A 21632-nucleotide genomic window follows, 5' to 3' on the forward strand; every position below is an offset into this window, starting at 1 on the left:
ATTAACTACGAAGAGTTTAATAAAACTGAAGTAATCTGGTTTATCAGGATTCTGTGGTTTGATAAAACGTGATTGACAGTAACCTGGCAGCATTAGTGGATTACCCCACAACTACAGAAATCTGTCTTGTGACATGACCACAACTGATTAAACGTTGGGTTCCATCAAACCTGGTAAAAAACCTTTAACATGGTAATCAACAATACAACACTGCATAGTAAACAATGAGCACAACTACTACTCTAACTAAGCCAAATCATTGCAGTGTGTATGAGGTTATATTGCATCAGCTGATCTCCAAGTTTGCCCTTGGTTGGAGAAAAACCCACAAAAATAGGCTAAATATTTAAGAGTTAATACCTGAAATTTGATTACAATTAGTAGATAAGTAATTGAGTAGACAATATCCAATTTAAAAAGCTGCTTCAGTGGCAGTATTTCCACAAAGCACCCATTAATTAAGTGGTCTTTGTAGATGTCTCCTGAAAGTGGACCTTACTCTGTCACAGTAAACCCAATTGGTCTAAATCCAGCATTTGAAAGATCAGTGAACAGAGACCACAAGCCTCCCCAAATCAAATATTCTTCAACTTTTAATTTAACAGGACCCACTTTAGAGAGGAACAGCATTTGTACTCTACCTTAGCTTTCAAACAGCAATCCACCAAGCAAGTAAGTGTAGCAGGTTGGTGCAGGCTGGTTAAGACAGCAGCTGCTAGTGAAGGATCTGTGAAGGAAAATAAGAGATCACTATTACATGTGTGTCCATTTGTGACATGATGCAGGACATCTTACAGTGATGCAACCTAAGCTTCTATGAACAGTCAGAGCAATCATGTTGTTTCTTCAAACAGCCCTAAATATAACAATGACAGACTATTACTACTGAGCATATCATTCACTTTCACCAGGAAAGCACCAAAATGAGACATTAAAAAGTGATTTGCTTTGAACTTTTGTGAAGAGACATGGTTGGTGATGTTTGCATGACAGCAGGTTGCTTTTGCAATAAGTGAACAAAATCTTTTGACAAATCCCAAAGCTCAAACTAGCCAAATCTGATGATGGCATCTAAGCTGACAATCTGCTGTGGCAATCTGCTCGCAGGAAAAACCTCACCTTGCCAAAGCACAAACCTATATAAATATAAATAAAAATATTTCATCTGCAAACTGATGCGTCCAAAAAGTGAATTTCTGCCTAAGTGACAACCTCAATGGGCTTGATAAGAATTCAGTGTTTCCCCTAGGAGTTTTCCCACAGCATCCTCTAACATGAGACGGGCTTTGGACACATATTTGTACACAGCTGTAGATGTGGAATTGCACTTAATAAAATGCTTCAAGACTAGGGCTGCCAATTTTTCAATTTACTTTGGAATCAGATTCAGTTTCATTTTATGAGCAGGCCTTCTATTAGATTGCAGGGGATGGGGTCACTAATCCTCAACCCCCAGAAATTTCAGCAGTTCAGCAGCCAAAGTCAGAGTTTTAAAGCATTTACAGATGAAAAGCTGAGTCAATATATATGGTCAGTTATGAATAAGTATGTTTGAGCAGCGTACTTGTCAACTTCCAGACACCATAGCCTAAATTGGGACACCAAACCTAACCAAGGTATTGTAATGGTTGTGGATGTTATAGGTAATGTTACCAGGTAATACAGTTTTCCTGAACTAGTGAATTTGTGGACTAACTGTTGCCAAAATGTGGAGGGGGAGCGGGCAATGAAAAATAGGACTCTCAGGAGAATCTGGAGGGTTGACAGTAACACTGTAAGAACAGTGAATGGAGAAAATCATATGGTTCAAAGACAGGATCCAGCAGAATCATTGTGTGCAGAAAAAACAGCTTGTTTCTTTATGAAATGTACCTCGCATGGACGGCCTTATGGACGTCATTCAATCTAAAATAAAAACTCTAATTTATTTTGCAGTCAAAAACTGAGACTTCAGTCTTGACTTGAGCCACAAGTTGGTGACGTCATTACACATTTTATGCAGTGCAAAATGTTGTGACAACCTGCAGTGCCATGGCCCCGCCAAAGGGATGGGGAGCATTATCTTTCAGAGGCTGCAGCAGGCTCAGTTTTAAAGCTAGAGTGAGGACAACCTAAGGCGTATAAGGAAATTGTTGTATTGCAGATAACGCCTTTGCACTCTGCTCATAAAAACGAGCAAATCTCAAAACATTGTAAAATGTATATAGTTCAAATAATGTATGGGTGTTAATATGTTGCTCTTGTTTTTTTTATTTTGACCATGTTTTAGTTGCAACAAAACTCTCATCAAATCCATGCAAGATAATGTATACTCCTTAAATGTTGTATATGCACAGACCATCAATTCACTGATTTTGTCTTTCCCTCCTGACATTGGACAATCAAACTATTAAATTACCATAAAAGCATAAAATCAATGGATTGAATGGTTGAATGTAACATACTGCACTATATGCAAACACAGAAAGAATGTACATCAATAGTAATATTGATAAACGTTCCTCAATTTTAAGTGAGAAACAGCCAGAAATAGTTAGATTCAAACACTGGACCATTTTGAGCTCTTATGCAAATCCCTTTTGCATTACAGGGTTTGTATGAAGTATAGAGACTTTGCTGCTTTATCAGGGCAACAACAACAACTACTACTACTAACAAGTAGGTGGGTAGGTAGTTTTCAATTGACCATTAAGCATAAAAACAGCAGAGGTTCAATGTTACGCGTAATCTCAGAGGGGTTCATGTGCCGAATTCAAATAGTGAAAGACATCATGTTCACCACACTCTTTGTAGTTTTAGAACTTCATTAACAGCAAGTTAGCAACTTTATGTGCAGCTTATCCATACCTGAACGTGAAGATAGTCACCCATAAGCATCTATTAAGCTTTTGGAGATGCTATGAACTGTAATGACGTAGCTGGATCCTGACCTGCACAGACACTAATTCTGACAAATGGTGATGATTGAGGTTTTGACCTCAAGCCCAGCACATTTCAAGTAACAGAGTCCAGGAATACTTGCAGCGGCAGCGTCCTCTGGATTAGAGAGCACCCCAGCTGCTAGCCACATGCTGAGCATGGTTCAGTTAAGGTTAAGGCAGAGCCAGCTCGCCAGCTTATTTTTCTCCTCCATGCTCTCAAGTTCTCTTTGTTTTGACAAAAGGACCGCAAGCCCCAGATGGAAAGTACAACTGTTGTGTTGTGTATCAATAACAGCCTATCCTGGGTAGCATGATACCTTGGGGCATAACGTCATTATTTTCTTGTTTCAGTGGTATAGATCGAAATGTTAATCGACGAGGGTCTGTGCTCACCATTTCTAGAAACTCTAACAGATTAGCTCTGAACTTAGAGTACTGACTGGGGAAAAGACAAAACATCAAAAAGGCAGATAAGGCCTTGTGGAAAACAAATTCCAGTGCAGGCTCAACAAGAGTTCCAGACAATCTGACGCACTTTAAGTTCCCAGACTACAAATTGCCCCTAAATGCATCTTGATTAATTTAGCAGAGTGCTAAATCTGAAAAATGTGCATTATACCAGAACAAAGAAGGGTTTTAGTAATGTCAGTCAGCCGGCCATCTGTTAGAATCATGCCAACGTGTCTCCCATTATCATTCACTTGTAATTTAGCAGATAGAGGGCACGAAACAGGTGACAGCTAAACCTTTGAAAAGTCTGATTTTGCAAGCCAATACCATTGTGGGGTGACTGGTGCAAAAATAGAGAGTCAGAAGTTACATGTTGAATTAAACAGTCAAAACAAAACACATTCAAAGTAAGAAAAAACTAGACGTGGGAGGTTTGTATTTTATAGTGTTGGGTTTATCTTTTCTGGGAAAATGAAGAGACCAAAGAACTCTGCTCCAGTCTGGGCCAGACTCAACTCCTGACAAAATCAAATCCACCAACACTTTTCTTTTTTAAATTGTTCACAACACAAACATAACTTGGACCCACAAATGAGAGTGTAATCAAATCGATGTTTGCCAGTGAAGCATCTGACCGGACGTTTGTTTCGCTTGTTCGCTTGCCTGGGCTACCTTGAGTGCTTAGCCTACATAACCTGCAAAATTATTAATGGATGCGCTGACTCTTTAAACCTCAACCTTGTGCATCGAGTATTCTATTGATTTGTTGAAGATGATACCAACACCACTCCGGTTATGTCAGGTGCCATTAATAACGCAAGAATACACAACATGTTCAGTGGAATGCATCGAAGGAATGATTAGCTCTGTGTCAAGCAACACTAGTTAATGTTTCTTTGAATGTACAACACATTCCAGCTGGGTGGAGTTTGCATAACAAATGTAGGGCAAGAGAGGGAGATATAAAAGAAAACTCACCCTTTATTACAACCATTTCTTTTGTTCAGTCAATTTAATAGATATCCATGACTTGTAACCAAGACAAAACAGCTGAACAAGTCTAAGGCTTCGTTTTTGGATGGGGAACAAAGTATTTTGCAAAGCTGCAGGCAAGTCCAAAACTGATTATGTGTTGGAACGCCAGCTTTTAAAGCTTAACTGCGGAGTTCAAACTTTATCAACCAATCAGAGCTCCATTTAATATCAAAATTCAAAATGTCTTTATTCAGAGGTTTAGCAAAAGGACACCATGGTGCCTCTAAAGTTTGGTGCTTCTTCAAGCAGAAACAAGTCAACTTCAAATATCACTGCCATCCTGATAGGGAACAGTCAGGTTTGAGGGTGATGATGAGTTCTCGGTTTCAATATTATTTGTGACCTTTTTCTATTTTACTTGAGGAGATGGGAGACATTTAAATGACATCATGCCATTCTAGATACAGCACCATTAGGAAACCACATCTTTTATAATATAGTGGCTCACTGGCTGAAAGTAAACTATACTGGAAGAAAAAAATGAAGTTTAACTTAGTCTGTGTGAGGCAACAATAAATATGTTCAGAGTTTGTCAAAGCACAAAAAATGTGATATTGACAATCCAGCCAAATTTGAATGATTTAAGAATCGGCAAGTATGTAGAGTTTGGATTTCAAAATAAAGAGAAAATAAGCAGTATTCTCTGCTCTGGGGCTGGAAGCATGTCCGCTGACGGTACTGAAACCAGGACGACTGTCCTGAAACCACACCCACTAGGATCTCCATGCATCTGATGCTCCTGTGATCTGTTCGATTTCTGATTTCTTAGCCAGTAACGATTCCATTGCCATTTTAGCAGTGCTTCCTTTAAGCTGCTCAGTCTAGATCACTTTAGACTTGATACGTGATCCTGGTGTCGGTTGGCTTGTGTTGACTGCTCAGCTGTTAGACAGATAGAGACAGACCGGAGAGACTGTAGTGCTCGTGATACCTAATGTAGTGATAGCAGAGTGCTCCGTCAGACACGTCGCTCTAGAAGAGCTCTGTCTACAACACTGAAACAGCCAACACAAGCCATCTTAACACTGGTTATCAGTGAAAAGACTTTACTGGTAACGCTTGCTTAGCATCACCAAAATCCAAATAACCAAAACGGTGAAACACTTAACAGTCTAACTCACAAATGAGTAATATAAAGTTCAGACTTTTCACAGCAGTCATTTTTTTAACAGATTTTAACAAATCTCTGACTTTGCTTTACATTGATTCTAAACTCAATGCTGCATTCAGTTTTATGCGTGAGCGAACAGAAGACAGTTTTTGAAGGAACTCAGCAGGTAGGTTGTTCCAAACAGATCTTCTGTGGATGTATTCTGCCTCAGATCCTTCTGTCTCTGACAGACTGGATGATGGTGAGATCAGGGCTCTGTGGGGGCCACACCATCACTTCCAGGACTCCTTGTTCCTCTTTATGATGAAGATAGTTCCTAATGACATTGGCTGTATGTTTAGGGTCGCTGTCCTGCTGCAGGATAAATTTGGGGCCAATCAGACGCCTCCCTGATGGTACTGATGATGGATAATTATCTGCCTGTATTTGTCAGTATTGAGGACACCATTAATCCTGATCAAACCCAGAGTAATGCAGAGAACCTCCACCAGCTTCACTGTTGCCTGCAGACACTCGTTATCGTACCGCTCTCCAGCCCTTCAGTGAACAAACTGCCTTCTACTACAGCCACATATTTTACATTTTAACCCATCAGTCCAGAACACCTGCTGCCATTTCTCTGCACCCCAGTTCCTAGATTTTCGTGTATTGTCAAGTCACTTGGAAATGTTTCCACGTCAGAGGTTTGGCTTTTTAGCCGCAATTCTTCCATGAAGACCACCTCTGGCCAGACTTCTCCAGACAGCAGATGGTGTACCTGGGTCCCACTGGTTTCTGCTAGTTCTGAGCCAATGACACTGCTGTACATCTTCCAATCTCATAGGGAAGTCAGCATAATGGTCTTTCATCTGCTGCACTGAGTTTCCTTGGCCGACCACTGCATCTATGGTCCCCAACGTTGCTCTTATCTTTGTGCTTCATCAAAAGAGCTTGAACAGCACATCCTGAAACCCCAGTCTGCTCTGAAATCTTTGCCTGGCAGAGACCTCGCTGATGCAGTAGAACTACCTTGTGTCTTGCTGCCGTGCTCAGTCTTACCATGACGACCTGTCAGATGACAGCCTCACCTTGGTAGCGGAGTTTGGCTGTTCCTCACCCAGTTTTAATCCTCCTGCAGCTGTTTCTGCTTCAGTTAATGAAATGAAGTTAATGAAGTGTTTCAACCTACATAAGAAACTGATGATCATTAGCACCTGTTTGGTATAATTGGTTAATCATACACCTGACAGTGATCCTACAAATCCCCTGACTTTGTGTAAGTGTACCTCAAAGGATTGATGCCGTTTTGAGGGCAAAGGTCACAACAAATATTGATGATGCAGGTTTTGTTAAAAACCTCTACAGTCTGTATGATGGCTGATTGTATTTTGCCTGTCAAACTTCTTCGCATTGTCACCATGTTCTTTCAAAAATAAACCCTCGTATGGAAATGTAACTTTGCATTTGCTTGTGAGTCACCCATAAAGCACTTTGAACGGCACTAAATGGATGATTGATGTAATTGTCAATCGCCACAATGGCCATGCAATTTTTTCCAACAACCAATAAATCTAGAAGAAGAACTGGGGAGGGTGACCTCTTCTGTCTTCCACCAAATGCCAACAACCCTAATGATCATCTGGCAAACAGACCACAAGCCTGCCCTGTCTCCACTCAGCTTGCTATTAAAGGAAAACATGTGGTCTAGTGTCTTGTTTGAGGAAAAGTGAAAACACACACCCGCTGAGGTACACAGTCGAGCAGAGGAGTCAGACATGTTGCAACTCAGTGTCTTTCCTCTTCCTTTGTACCACATTCCCTCACTCCACATCGCCACATGGGGTAGGAGTAAGTGGCTTGACCCCTCCCTACCATCAACAGGCAGGGGCCACCCTCCCCTGACACCCACTCAAGCAAATCAATCAGTATTCAGGTCATGCCACAGGGATGCCCCCCTTAACACATGACCTCTGACCCCTGCAGGGCTCTCTCCAGACAGCGTAATAGGGATTTGTCGGTTTGCTCCATGTCTGACACTAACAAAGTCCTCGTGTTGAGGAGGATGGGAGGGGAAGAGTGTAGGCCTGACCCTGTCCAGCTCTAGCACAATAAATCCAGCTGAGGAGTTCAAGGTGGCCTGACCTGCATCTGACCCCGTTTCTGGAAACACAGCTGCAAGCCCCAGCTGAGCCTTTCCTCCTAGAGCTGAGGGGAGAAACAGAGGATGCGCTTGAGTCTCAACATAAACCAACACATTTATTCAGTCATATTTTACTTTGCCCAAGTCTGTGACATCCCAACAGTTGTTTCTGTCATGAGAAGTGCATGGAGGGGGGCAGAATTAGCATAGCGTAATTACACTGGGGAGAGATTCAGACTCCAAGGAGCAAGACATAACCCATAATTTGCCACGGTGCTCCCTATGCAACTGACAGTCAGTCTATGATATTGGAGATAAATGGCGGAATTCGGGCTGTTAACTGATCGTGCATTCAGTATGATAATGACCACGGTCTAGCACACAGTGAATCTGATGAGCAGTTTCGCAATAGCTCTTCACCACTTTGCCTCCCCTCCATGGGGTATTATCATGCTAATCTAAAAGAAAGGATGAAAAAATACATTTCAGTGAATGAGGAAACATAATAGGAAGCAGCGACCTCTGGAACTGCGAAGACAGTAGAGGGTATAGTCGCCCAGCTCTGCCTGAGCAAAGCAGGGGTGACAAATGGACACAGACATTATGCTGGCTGGTTAATTAAAAGAACATAGCCTAATTAAAAAGATCTTCCTGGTGAATGGACCGCCTCAACGCAGTAACTGACCTGTGTCTCCTGCACATGTTGGGCACAGAGCAGTCAGTCACTCTCTTTTGTACGTATTTAATTTTCACATCAGACGGGCTCTGACTGACGAGAGGCAAACACTGAAGTGGAACACGCTGCAGGAAGTGCGCCAGTTCATGGTGGGGGTGCTGGTGCTTGTTAAATGACTCATGATTTCCATTAGACAGTCAATGAAACTTGCACAAGAGATTTAAATGCAATTCCACATCTCTTGCACAAAACTTTCTAAAAAAAATCCAATTATTCTGTAAGTACAGTCTTGAAAATTGCTCAAGGACAGGATTTCATCATTCAATAATGTGAATGTACAGGTTGTTTATTTATTGGGTTCACCTGTACAATCTAATGCAATCCAGTAGAACTGTTCTGCTATAAGGTCTACTTTTCTGCCCATAGTCATGAGTTGTTGATTCAATTTGTTTTAGTATCAAGTTGTACTGAACTGGACTACTGAGGTGTTTCTAATAGTCTGCCCACCCTTGCATGTGTAAATATTGGCACACTGAAGTTACACACAATGTCACCAAAAACTGAACAGCAAAGACTAAGTAAAGGTAGAATTTATGAAGGAGCTGATGTATTGCATTGCAGCAGATTGTAGAGGTACTCCTAATTAAGTGGCCTACTTAATTAAATGGGTGAACTACACATGAATGAGTTTTCATGTGTTTTCATGCGAGCTTTGAATCCAAAATGAAGAGTAATGTTCAGCCTAGTTGAATTTTGCAACATGATGGCAAAAAGTTTGGTCCAAGCAGACCTTTTGCCACCCACACAGGGCAGCATCATCTGGCAATGAATGGCAAATGCCATACCTAACTCACTGTTAAATAACTACATTTACTATGGACCAGCTAGACTCCCAGCTACTGCTGCCTTAGTCAGGAGAGAATCACCATATTGAACCAGACCATAAAAGGGGAATAGCGGGAAGGAGGAGACCAATCAAAAAGGGTAAGAGGCATAGTTACATTTTTATCAATGGAATGACATTGGCCAATGGCAATTAGTAGGTGTATAGCGAATTCTTATGTGCATCTACAGAATTGGTCAAGTAAATAAATGCAAGGCTCAATAGTTGGTGAATTCTTTGTAGCTTGCAGCATTGTGCTGATTTTACCATTTACCTTGCAAGCATCAAGGTGCAGGAGAAAATGATACCATGCTAACTTTCTAAGTTACCTGTGGCAACAAGCCCACGCCAACGCAGACAGTCTGTGTGTTTGCTGGAGGACCTCAGAGGGAAAGTGAGTGTGTTGCCTGCTCATTCCTTTCGCCCAGCCACCTGTCATTGAGCTGTGACATTAAAGAAATGGCGTGGTTCAGTGGTGGGTGTTTTGTTTACCCTGGCTTGGTTTTCATTCTGTCAGTCACCAGAAACTGTCCCTCAGGGACAGAGATGGTGGAGGAAAGGGGGGAACCGCAGGAAAGCAATGAAGGGAGATCAAACAGCCTACGAGGATTCATTCGCTGGTCCAGGGAAGTGGCTCGTGTGACTGAGTGGGAGGTGTTTTGTTGGGTTTGCTTTTGGGCTGAAAAACATGATCATTAATTTATACTAAGGCTGTAGAGGGAGACAGTCGTCCATGTCACTGTAGATGCACACACCACAGTACAATTATGGCTAAAATTGACATCAGCAATTACTCAAGATCACAGGTTGATTCTGATCCAATTTTCTAATCCAACAGCTTGACCCTTTTCATCTGCAGCAGATGTCTGACAGACACAAACATGCTTCAAAACTGCCCGTGCTGTATCACAAGACAGTAAACCGGAGATTCAGAGCCCAAGTACGTAGAAGCCTAACACTTTCACTTTGATTCAGGGTGCAAGAAATGTTTAATTTGCATCTGCTTTCTTACTGACCACATTCATAATAACATTATGGCAGTCCGTCATGAGAATGGTCAGATTCATTCATTTCTAAAATATTTTAAAACTCTAGATTTATATGACAACTGGCAGTTTGTGGTAACAGTCTGTTTGCAATCTGCTTCACTGGCCTCCAAGTGTTTTACATGTGCTGAAACTATAAGTCAATTAATAGATTAGTCAGTAGACAGAATAAGTCGTTCATTATTCTAGTTGTTCAGGCTTCAGATCCTCAAATGTGAGGATGTGATGCTTCTCTCTAATTTTGGTCATCTCTTAGAATTGTGGTCTGTTACTCTGGTGACCTGGCCCTTTCAGACATTATGATGAACATTTCCACAATTCATCTAAGAATAATCATTAAATTAAAATCAATTATTGCAGTTCCACAGTTTGTCCTGTGCATACATTTCGATTTCCATCACTGCTTAAGTATTCGAAAGGGACTCAGGATGCACATAAGAAGAATCAATTATCTTTTCCTGGCCACAAGCATGCACCCGCTCTCACTCATAGCTGCAGGGGTGAGTCAACACATGGTTAACTCACACACACACACACACACTTGGAATGAGAAGAGTTCAGGGCACTGTAGGGGAGGAGGTGGTGTGTTTTACTCACCCTGGACCGCTGCCCGGTTTGGATTCATATGACACTAACTGAAACCCCCCGATAAAACCCCCACACTCTCCCCCCAAAGACCAGTTTAAAAATAGCCTTGATTCGATGGAAACAAGCCCTGAGTTCTGAGAAATGGAGGAAAATGACCGAGCTAAGTGTAGGCGGCCAGACTTATCTTACACCACGTCCCAGCCAAAAATTCACTGCCATATGGTGACCACTAAAATATACACAAATAATAGCGTGAGAGCTTAAGTATAGATTAAAAGCAGCCAACATACACCCCCAAATGCTTGCACGCAGGTAAAACACTTCATACACATATAGGCACGGGGATGACTTAAATCTTAAAAGAAGCTGTGCCTGTTCTAAATTTAACATATCCCAGATTTAAGCATGAGGGTATGCAGTGTTGTTTGCGGATAATCAGCCACAATTCCTATCTGCAGAGCACAGGGTGCATGCATAAGAAATCAGATGAACAGCCTGAGGGAGAAGGAGAGTTGGGAATCCAATCTGAGTTTCATAAACCATCAATGAATCTTTCACCTAAACATTAGGGCCTGCAGAGTTTAACTTCATGCTGTCCGTTTAGAGTGTGTACAGTGCAGGAGGTGCAACGGGACTTGGCCAACTTTTCAAAGAACAAGGTCAACTGGCTCTGCTATTTTTGGAAAGTTTGGAAATAAGATGCAGTTCGGTACCTCTTTGAAGGTACGCATGTCACTCTACACTACTGAGAGGAGAGCCCATTTCGATTTCATTGAAAGATGTGTGATACCTCTGGGAAAAAACAGCATACTTTCTTTGAAGACTTAAATAAATTAAATATGTGAATACCTGTCACCTTCTGAATGTGTGCTTAGCAGGAATGTGACATGATGGGACATTACGGTGTGAAGACAGCAGCTTTCGATGAAGAGCACAGAAAAAATGGCTTATCTTAGGTTTTTAATTTCCTGCTTCATTTCACGTCTCAGGACCATAAAAATTCTCATTTTGAAAAAGTGCAATAAGCAACAATGAGACATGATCATAACTCAGAATTACTTCTACAGTAACTAAGCAGAGCCCCCTCCCTCATGCAGTCAGCCTAATTGCTTTAGCCAAAATGTGACAAGTCAGACGATTGCTGTGCAACGAATTATCAAAAAAGTATCAGATATTCAATCCCTCAGTCTCAGTCTGCCAAAATCTCTTGCTTTACTCTGCTTTGCCTCGTCCTCTGTTCTGTCGGACAGCCTCAGGAACAGGGACTACTTTTCGACTTTACTTTCAACAGCTCACTTCTTTACAGGACTTAATACAGTGTGCGTGTTCAGTGCAGTGCATTTCTGCTGGACTGGACTCTAGGTCACGAAACATAGTCAGAAACAGTGTTCATCTTGAAAGCATTTAAACCAAATAATCAGTTGCCAAACCTTACTTTTTTCTATCTTCTGTATACTGTAGACATGATACGGGCAAGACTAGGGCTGCAACTAATAATTCATTTCATTATGGATTCATCAACTAATCATTTCATGTAAAAAAAAAAAAATAAAAAAAAAAGTCAGAAAAAAAAATGCCAATTGCATCTTCTTCTCTGTGTTCCATCCAAGAAAAAGTCCCAAACTCAAATTCATTGCATTTACTATCAGATAAGACAAAGAAAAGCAGCATTTCCCCGGCAGGAGGAACTTGGTACTATTTGACCAAATGCCAGCACTTAGTGCTCTAAAACCCTGTGCTACACATGTGTCATCATCTTTGCGATTTCATACACGAAAAGAACCAAAAAGCTGACATTTCAATTAATGAAGAAAAGCATTACTCACAGCTCTAATATCAGTCGAAGATGACTCAGTGTCACAACTTGACTGCTGTTCATTCACACTCAAAACGTTCAGCCTCTCTACAGACAGTCTTCAAGATTATCTGCATTAAAACTACATTTAAAAAGTTCTTATCTTAAAATTGCACAAAGCAGGAGCATAGGCATGCAGCTGACTCCTAAATCAAACCTAAATTAAAACAGTCTGACAGAGAACTTTGTCCAACTCGCTTGCGTTTTAACAACAGACTAACGAATAGTCTAAAAACAGGATTGTGCCAAAATAGACACGGCTGACAGCAGATTCTCAGGCATCGGCAGCCAATTTAAATGAAGCCAACCTGTTTTTCTATCATGTCTGGCTCAACTTTATTTTCTCTCAATTTCATTACTCCATCACTTGTGAAATTCCAATCTGTGTCACCAAAGGCTGAATGTGTGTTGTTTTACTCATGATACGCAGCAAACATGTCATGTCAGGACAAATGATGCCATTAAAAAAAAGGATATTTTCAACAGCCCTGTCTGTCTTTTTGGATGAGGCATGTTCCGATTCAGGGAGACGTGTCAGTAACAAGTTCTTGCACTGAAAACAAGACAAATGTCCGCTGTGCCAAACATTTCTTTTTAAGAGTATGCAGCAAATCAGAGAAAGGTGGTGAGAGGCCCTGGGTGTCTGGTAGGTCTTTCCAGGGAAATAACCTCTGGCACAAAGATGGATGGTTACATTTCCTGCAGCAGCAACAGCCGTTTGTTTGGAGGAAATAGGAGAGTAACTGGGCTGTTAGTACAAGCTGTGATAGCCACCATGGCTGAACAGGCAAAGAAAATAACTCCACTAACAGAAACGAAAACTTCACAAATTGAAAATCCGGAAGAGGATGTTACAGTGCTACCCACACCACTTGATTGAGAGCCAATCTCTGGGAAACGAAGCACAGAAAACTCACATCAAGCACTTAGCAATGAAGATGGAGATGAGAAAAAAAGGCTGAGGTTAAAGCACAGGTGGACAATATGAATAAAACTTGTACAGCAATGGTACCAATATACAGTGGGGCAAAAAAGTATTTAGTCAGCCACCAATTGTGCAAGTTCTCCCACTTAAAAAGATGAGTGAGGCCTGTAATTTTCATCATAGGTACACTTCAACTATGAGAGACAGAATGAGAAAAAAAAAATCCAGAAAATCACATTGTCTTATTTTTAAAGAATTTATTTGCAAATTATGGTGGAAAATAAGTATTTGGTCAATAACAAAAGTTCATCTCAATACTTTGTTGGCAATGACAGAGGTCAAACGTTTTCTGTAAGTCTTCACAAGGTTTTCACACACTGTTGCTGGTATTTTGGCCCATTGTTATCATTTTGACCCCACGGGGTGAGATCTTGCGTGGAGCCCCAGATGGAGGGAGATTATCAGTGGTCTTGTATGTCTTCCATTTTCTAATAATTGCTCCCACAGTTGATTTCTTCACACCAAGCTGCTTACCTATTGCAGATTCAGTCTTCCCAGCCTGGTGCAGGTCTACAATTTTGTTTCTGGTGTCCTTTGACAGCTCTTTGGTCTTGGCCATAGTGGAGTTTAGAGTGTGACTGTTTGAGGTTGTGGACAGGTGTCTTTTATACTGATAACCAGTTCAAACAGGTGCCATTAATACAGGTAACGAGTGGAGGACAGAGGAGCCTCTTAAAGAAGAAGTTACAGGTCTGTGAGAGCCAGAAATCTTGCTTGTTTGTAGGTGACCAAATACTTATTTTACCAAGGAATTTACCAATTAATTCATTAAAAATCCTACAATGTGATTTCCTGGATTCTTTCCCCCCATTCTGTCTCTCATAGTTGAAGTGTACATATGATGAAAATTACAGGCTTCTCTCATCTTTTTAAGTGGGAGAACTTGCACAATTGGTGGCTGACTAAATACTTTTTGCCCCACTGTATACTGTAACATCGTACACTATGGAAATGCAATTCACAACTTCAAATGAAAAGCAATATGGAAAAGTAAAAAATACTAAAAATAAAGGCAGTTAATAACACTGATGCCAAAGTCTTGTGAATCCAACAGAACCATAAACAGTTGCCCATGTGCAACACCGCCCACAAAAAACACTAATTAATCCAGAAGTGGTTATTTGTCATAAACCAAAATCAAACACAACTGAACTGATGTTCCCAACACTGCTTTAGGAATGAACTGTACCAACGTGAGAAGTCCATTGTGCATTCAGTTTCTTTGTTCACTTATCCTGAGCAAGCATGCAAGCAAAGAAATCAAGGCTCCAGCTGCCTCTCCCGCTCTGGAAATTAAAAGAAAAGACGCAGACCCACTCAGGTCCATGCCAGTCCGATACATGTCAACCCATCTAAAGCTGGGGTAGGTGTAGTGCTACCTAATTCGACCAAAAATAAAACTGAACTATTAAAAAAATATAGAAATTACAATAAATAGCTTTGATACAAGGATATGGGCTAAGACCATATTAACCATTTGTACTGATGATGGATTATGATGAGGTGCATCTACACTGGCCCTGTGATCAGTCCAGGGTGTACCCCGCCTCTCGTCCGAAGTCAGCTGGGACTGGCTCCAGCACCATTATCTAAAGAAATTAATTTCTATATAAAAATATACATAAACTTTCACAGCAGCCTCCAGCAAGGAGGGCAGGAGACTGGGAAGTCGGGGGGGGGGTTGCTCCATGTTCAGCCTGGCTGGCTAATCAATGATGCGGGAAGTCTGCCCTCATTATGAAGTGATTAGGAGATCATTTGGAATAACGAACCAATGCACTTTCACCACCCCACCAGCCCACCCAACTAAGGGTTGAACAATCAATAACTGGTATGTATGGCCAGAGGCTATTTACAGACACTTGTTTCCTTATTTTAGCCGCTTCCTCCTATTAAACACACGAGCGAAGAGAATCGAAGTAGATTTCAAGGGAAGTTATGTTGCTGTGCTCTCCGTGGTGGCGCGAAGGGAAGTGCTGAAATGTCTTATTATATTCATCTTTTGGGAGTTAATATTATGCTACTGAGCATTAACATTTTTAAAATAAACAGGATTCTGAGGATTGTGGGTGACGCAGCTGAATGGGAGTTTTGGAAGATCTTTGTGCTTAGTCATCAGCTAATAATCCTTTAAAACGATGAAAATCCACGCACATATGAAGCCGTATTAGCTACTTCTTCACATGAAATATGCATGAAAAATGACATGGATTCGTTTTTGAATGATTCATTTACACTACTCACAAAAAGTTAGGGATATTCGGCTTTCAGGTGAAATTTCAGGATGAACCACCACCAATACATTTCCTGGTTCAGTTAGAATTGGTATTTAAACAGTCCTCCTCATCGTGCTGTTCACATTCTGACATCATGAGACCAAGACGACACCTAACTATTGATCAGCAGCACCTCAAAACTGGAGGCTTCAAACAGGTCCTCAGACAGAAGTGTCCACTGAGCTTAGAGGGTCACAGAGTGTCATCAGCATGTTGCAACAGAGATACAGAGACTGGAAGAGTCACAGAAAGGAGAGGAGTGGACGTCCTTTGGCCACATCCCAATTTTACGTTTACCCTCGTTTACCCTCCACTGTTGGTAGATTTTCTTTCAATAAATTGTTTAAGATGAAGAAACTACCATTGCATGCTGATACTTAAATGTCCTACTTTCATGATATAATATCACTGTAGCATTAACTTTTTACATTTTCCATAAATTTCACCTGAAAGTCGAATATCCCTAACTTTTTGTGAACCCTGTACTTTCCTTTCAAGACAGATCCCTTTTTGTTGTGCATGCTACATCCGAGCTGCCCTGTGGGTAGCACGCACAGCCTTCTTGTTACACGAGTCAAAGTGTGTGTGTCTATGACACTTCATAGTGAACGGGTACTCTCTCCTTTGTGTAAAAGGCAACTGATAAAAGAGTGAGACAGCCAAAATGCCGGAATCTACAAGTATGACTACTCTTTTTTATTATATAACAAAACCACAAGACAAAAACACAGAAACCATGTGCATGACTTTACATGAAATGAAACAAAGGAGAATAAATGTCTTGAAAGCATCCAGCAACTAAGGTTTTAATTCTTAACAAGAATTCTTTCACCAGACACAGGACCCTCTCTGGCCTAAAAATATAAATCTGCTGGCATTATAAGCTACAATTTATACTTTCCCCTCTAATTGCTGGACTCCATCCACTGTGCTTCATGAAGCATAACCAGACAGTTATCCAGTGTCCCTGCTGCGCTGCTTGTGGCTGTAGCGGGTTGGCAAGCGGAGCCAGAGTCCATGTTCGACAAGGGGTTAACGTTTCTGAAGAACAGCTCGACAAAACCACAGGAAGACAGCCAGTCTGGATGGACGGGCCGAGGCCTGTCACTTGTCCAGTTTGTGGTCTGCCGCCTCCCGCCATCTTTTTCTTCTTCTCCCTCTCCTTGCCTCTAGCCTTTCGCTGAACTCAAAGCTTTTCCTCCCAAAATTTACACTCTCATCAGCTTGGCTATAATTTCCAGTCCTGCACTAACCACACCAGGACCACAGGAGGGAAGCCACTGCACGCCTGTTTTTGGAATCAAAAGTAATTACGAGCCTGCCAAGGATTCAAATGTAATAGCTGATGATTGGACTGGTGGGAGAAAAGGTTGTCTGCACTGAAACCATCCACTGTATTCACCTTTACTTCCAGAAGGCTGCAACAATAAGAGCGAAACAGATGCATTAAATTGGCGGTATGTCTGAGCCACAGGCAATCTTTAAATTAACTTTTTTTCAGGCCAATATACATTGGAGATACTGAGCACTGAATCAGCAGAAAGATGAGGGAAAACTTTTCTTCTAGGCGCAGTGAAGAAGTCATTCCTGCTCAGTTGGAAGAGTGGCTAAAAACTATTTTAAAAAAGTCCTGTCAGGACAGTGATGGAGGACCCACTTCAGCCACACTGCAGCAGGCACGAGGCAGGCCTGCCTGCTATTCTTAACCTGTGCATTTGTAACGCTTGATGCAACATGTTAATGTGATTTCTTACCAGCTGTGGCCAAACGGGGCCAGACCTGGAGGCCAAGGCCTGGTGGTCTCAGCAGATAGCCTGGGCCAACCTGTGCTGTGTCAGCCCTGCATTATGGATGACGGGGAGCCTGCGGGGCTGACAGGTAATAATTCACTCCCCAGGGGTCTCACACCCTTCACTGGACACACAACTAGCCAAGAAAGGGTGGGGGAGAGGGACACAGCCTTGGAGCTCACATCCTTACAACCCACCCTCTTCCCTTTTTATCAGTATCCACTTCAAGAAATGGGGTTCTCAGTGGCTGCCCAGTTGCCATGGGTAACCAGCCATTATCAAAATGAAATATGAGGTGCCACAGACCGGTGCGTCTCTCAGGTGCAGGGCCAAACAAAGTCCCATATGTCGCGGATGAGGAGCGGAGATTAACTGTTGCTTCCTGAAGCACAGCACTGCACCGGCCCATTCTTCAGACACCGGCGGTTGCACAATGCCGCCATGTGCTTGAGGTCTGAGTCACTTCAGACAAATCACTGTTGTCGAGGTGCCACAACAATAGCCCAAAAAATATTATCCAATGTTCTCAAGTTCTACTGAGCTTGAAATGGGGGGGGAATTGAGCATAAGTGCAACAATTCAGCGACTTCAAGCTCGCCTGGGGTTAATGTAACGTGTCTTCATGTGTCCCACTGAATTTCTGTGTTTTCCCTCTAACCAAACCAAACTGAGTGCTAAATGTAGCTATGTTCAGATATTGAGCACTTTATCTTGCTGATGAAAATGGAAATAGGCATGCTGAACGCCCCCCGAAGGGCCGCAGTCCTCAGCCCCTGGTTAGGAGCCTATTTCAACCATCATTACCCTGAGGACCCATTAGGAAGATGCCATCTGCACACGCAGGGGCCCCTTCATCAGGACCTCTTGTCATTTCAAACTAAAAGTACCGAAATGGAAATCGGAAATAAAGTTACAAACTGGGCTAAATGCACCATTAACCATACTAACCGAGCGACAGACCTATCAGGGCCTGAAAATGAGAGCCGGGCAAAGAGCAAGCAATTTTCAAAGGTGACGAGGAAATGAATGCAGAGCTGGTGTTTTGCTCTCTCCCACACTTACGACTGTAACTCACCCGTCAGCAGAATGTGACTTTCCTGATGGTGTTGTGTAGGGAAAAAAAAAAAAAAAAAAAAGAGTACAAAAACAGAGAGAAACTGATTGTCCGCGAGCGTGGGAGACAGCCACAAACAAGGGATGAATATAGATTTGCATGCACTGTATATTGTGTATAAGTGGGAGTACAGGCGGACATGGTGTTATGCATCAGATAGACGCGGGCTACACAGGAGCGCCTTCGGGGCAGTAGCACCAGTAACATGCCAAATAAAACCACGCGTTCAGTGCAATGAACAGCAATGGGTCCTCAGTCATTGTACAACTATGGTAAGCCATCAGTGACGTCCCCAGCCGAGGGCATCCCTGCAGGAGCCGAGTTGAGCAGGGAACATGGCAGACGCAATGAAAAATCACAAGATCCGACCACACTGTTTCCACTTAAACATCTGACTGCTTGAAACAGGGAGTGCATGATGACCTCCCCCCCCATCCTCCTCCTCCTCTCCCAACAGATAACAACAGCAAACACAAGGTTTGAGCAAAACTCGCCTCTGCTGTTAAATCAATGCAATGTAACCCTTAATTTGAACATAGATTTTTGAAAATGCTGCAAAACTTTTGCACGGCAAGGGATACAGGAGAGAGAGAGAGAAGTGGAGCAGGCTGCCTTTGGGTGAGGGAAAAGGCACGTATTGCCTTGCAACAGGCCAAGATGGAAAAAGTATAGGTGTAGTCTGTCTGTGTTTGTGTACGGGAGAGATTTATTTATTGTTGAAATGTTCTTAGCCTCAACTGAAACTGAACACCCACTGGGAGCAAGGAGAGGGCTAATGCACAACAGGCTGAGGCAAATCACAGTCTCCCCTCTGCAGAGGATGGCTTAAGAGCATCTATTCCAACATAAATAACCACCAGGGGCTCTTGGGAGAAAAACACAGGTTTCTAATCTCTTTGTAAGCAATGCTCAAGTCCAACACTGACTGCTGCTGCTCCGACCCTGCGTGCAAAAGCAGAAACCTGTTAACAATGAGCTCATCGTTTTCCCTCCGAGTTTGGCCTCAAGACAAAACTGCGGCTGAAGTGAGCAGGATCTAGCAGGTAGGATCTATGCAAAGTGAGGAGGGGGGGAATGTGCCGATGCGCTGTTATCGAGCTGACACGCAAACGCTGCTTTCTTCTCCGGGACGTCCGCGGGCTCAAGTTGATCTATCAAGTGCTGTCTTCTAGTATGAGGGAGCAAATCTCCCATCATGTGAAGCTGCTCTGTGCACACAAACAGGTCTTGACTAAACAACACGCGGCCTGTTTTCCGTTTGGAAAATACACCAGGGCATCCAGATTCAATTAGTGGCTCCGGCAACATGCCACACACACACACACACACACACACACACACACACACACACACACACACACACACACACACAGAGAGAGAGAGAGACGCGCTATCAGCTGCTCGTTCGTGATAAGTTGCTGCGGACTTTTGCAGCAACAGTCAACAGAGTGACGGAGAAAACATGGTTAGAGTGTCTGAGGTCCGGTTTAGTTCCCGAGGCACACATCAATCTGCGAGGTGCTGTTAGGATCCGGCCACAGCGCGGAGGACAGCAGCTCGTCTCACAGCTCCACCGATGGACCGTCACAGGATCCGGGCTTCGTCCTCTCCGGACCCCACATTCAACTTGGGAGAGTGGAGGCACACTTTAGGACCGCACACCGTGTGGGGAATTGTACGTTTAAGTCATTAAAACTGTTGCGGAGGTTTGAACGACCTTTCCGAGACGAAACAGCCTCCCTGCCGAGGCTGAACTTTGGAGCATCACACCCCTAATGAGAGAAGTGAGCGCAGCTGCGCCAGCATCGTTAAAGTCCCCAACTACCGCTAGCAAGCGAACCACTTCTTACCTTATTGTTTCCTTCGTAGCTCCACAATGAAAAGAACAACAGCCGTCGTTGTCTCTCAGCGCGACGCAGCAGCAGCAGAGAGGAGGCGGTGAAAAAAAAACAGAGTTGTTAGTTTGAGCTAGTTTTCTTCGTCGAGCGGTTAGTAATCCCAGAGCGCCGGCCGGGGCAGCGAAAAGGCGGCCCTCAGCACTGAGACCAGACTGGAGCCACACTGAAGTCACAACACTTCGGCAGGCAGCGGCTCCGGCCACGCCCCCTGCGCTGTAGTCTGACGGGCACTCTATCCAATCACAGCGCGATATTGGGATCGAGTCGTCTCCGATTGGTTAACCGTTTGAGTTTGCGTTACGTCCCGCCCAGCTCGGCTCACTTTTCTCCCAGATGTTGAATGCCAGAACATCAGGGTCTCTGTAAGCTCAGCCAGCCAATCAGTGCCCAGGACAGGGGATTTAAACACACACACACACACACACACACACACACACACACACACACACACCACACATACACGCACACACACACACACCACACACACACACACACACACACACACACACACACACACACACACACACACACACACACTACTTACTATGGTTTGACTATATGGGAGGAGCTATTTAGTAAATCAGAGTCAGCTTTATTGGCCAAGTAAGTGTACAATTACAAGGATTTTTTGTGCTCTATGTACTTACACAGAATAGATATGCAGCAAAAAAACAAAGCTGAACAAATCTCAACATTTAACTACCATATACAGATATATGTATCATATACAGATATATGTATCATATACATATATATATATATATATATATATATATATTATTCAAAAGTTTGGACACACATTCTCACTCAATGCCTTTACTTTATTTTTATTTTTTTTTAGATTAATATTAGAGACATAAAAATGATAAAGGAACGCATATGGAA

General features: G+C 42.6%; 1 long non-coding RNA gene across 1 annotated transcript in view; it reads right to left on the bottom strand.

Moving 5' to 3' along the window:
• Window positions 1–20869, bottom strand: part of LOC139204654 (uncharacterized) — a 59203-nt gene extending 38334 nt beyond the window's left edge. Inside the window, exons 1-2 of the long non-coding RNA XR_011584440.1 lie at window positions 20700–20869; window positions 642–727 (exon numbers count right to left, since the gene is read on the bottom strand). This is a non-coding gene — a long non-coding RNA (uncharacterized lncRNA). The remainder of the gene's footprint in view (window positions 1–641; window positions 728–20699) is intronic.
• Window positions 20870–21632: the final 763 nt, after the last annotated feature.

The sequence above is a fragment of the Pempheris klunzingeri genome, chromosome 8, assembly GCF_042242105.1.
Source record: "Pempheris klunzingeri isolate RE-2024b chromosome 8, fPemKlu1.hap1, whole genome shotgun sequence".
Classification (NCBI taxonomy): domain Eukaryota; kingdom Metazoa; phylum Chordata; class Actinopteri; order Acropomatiformes; family Pempheridae; genus Pempheris; species Pempheris klunzingeri.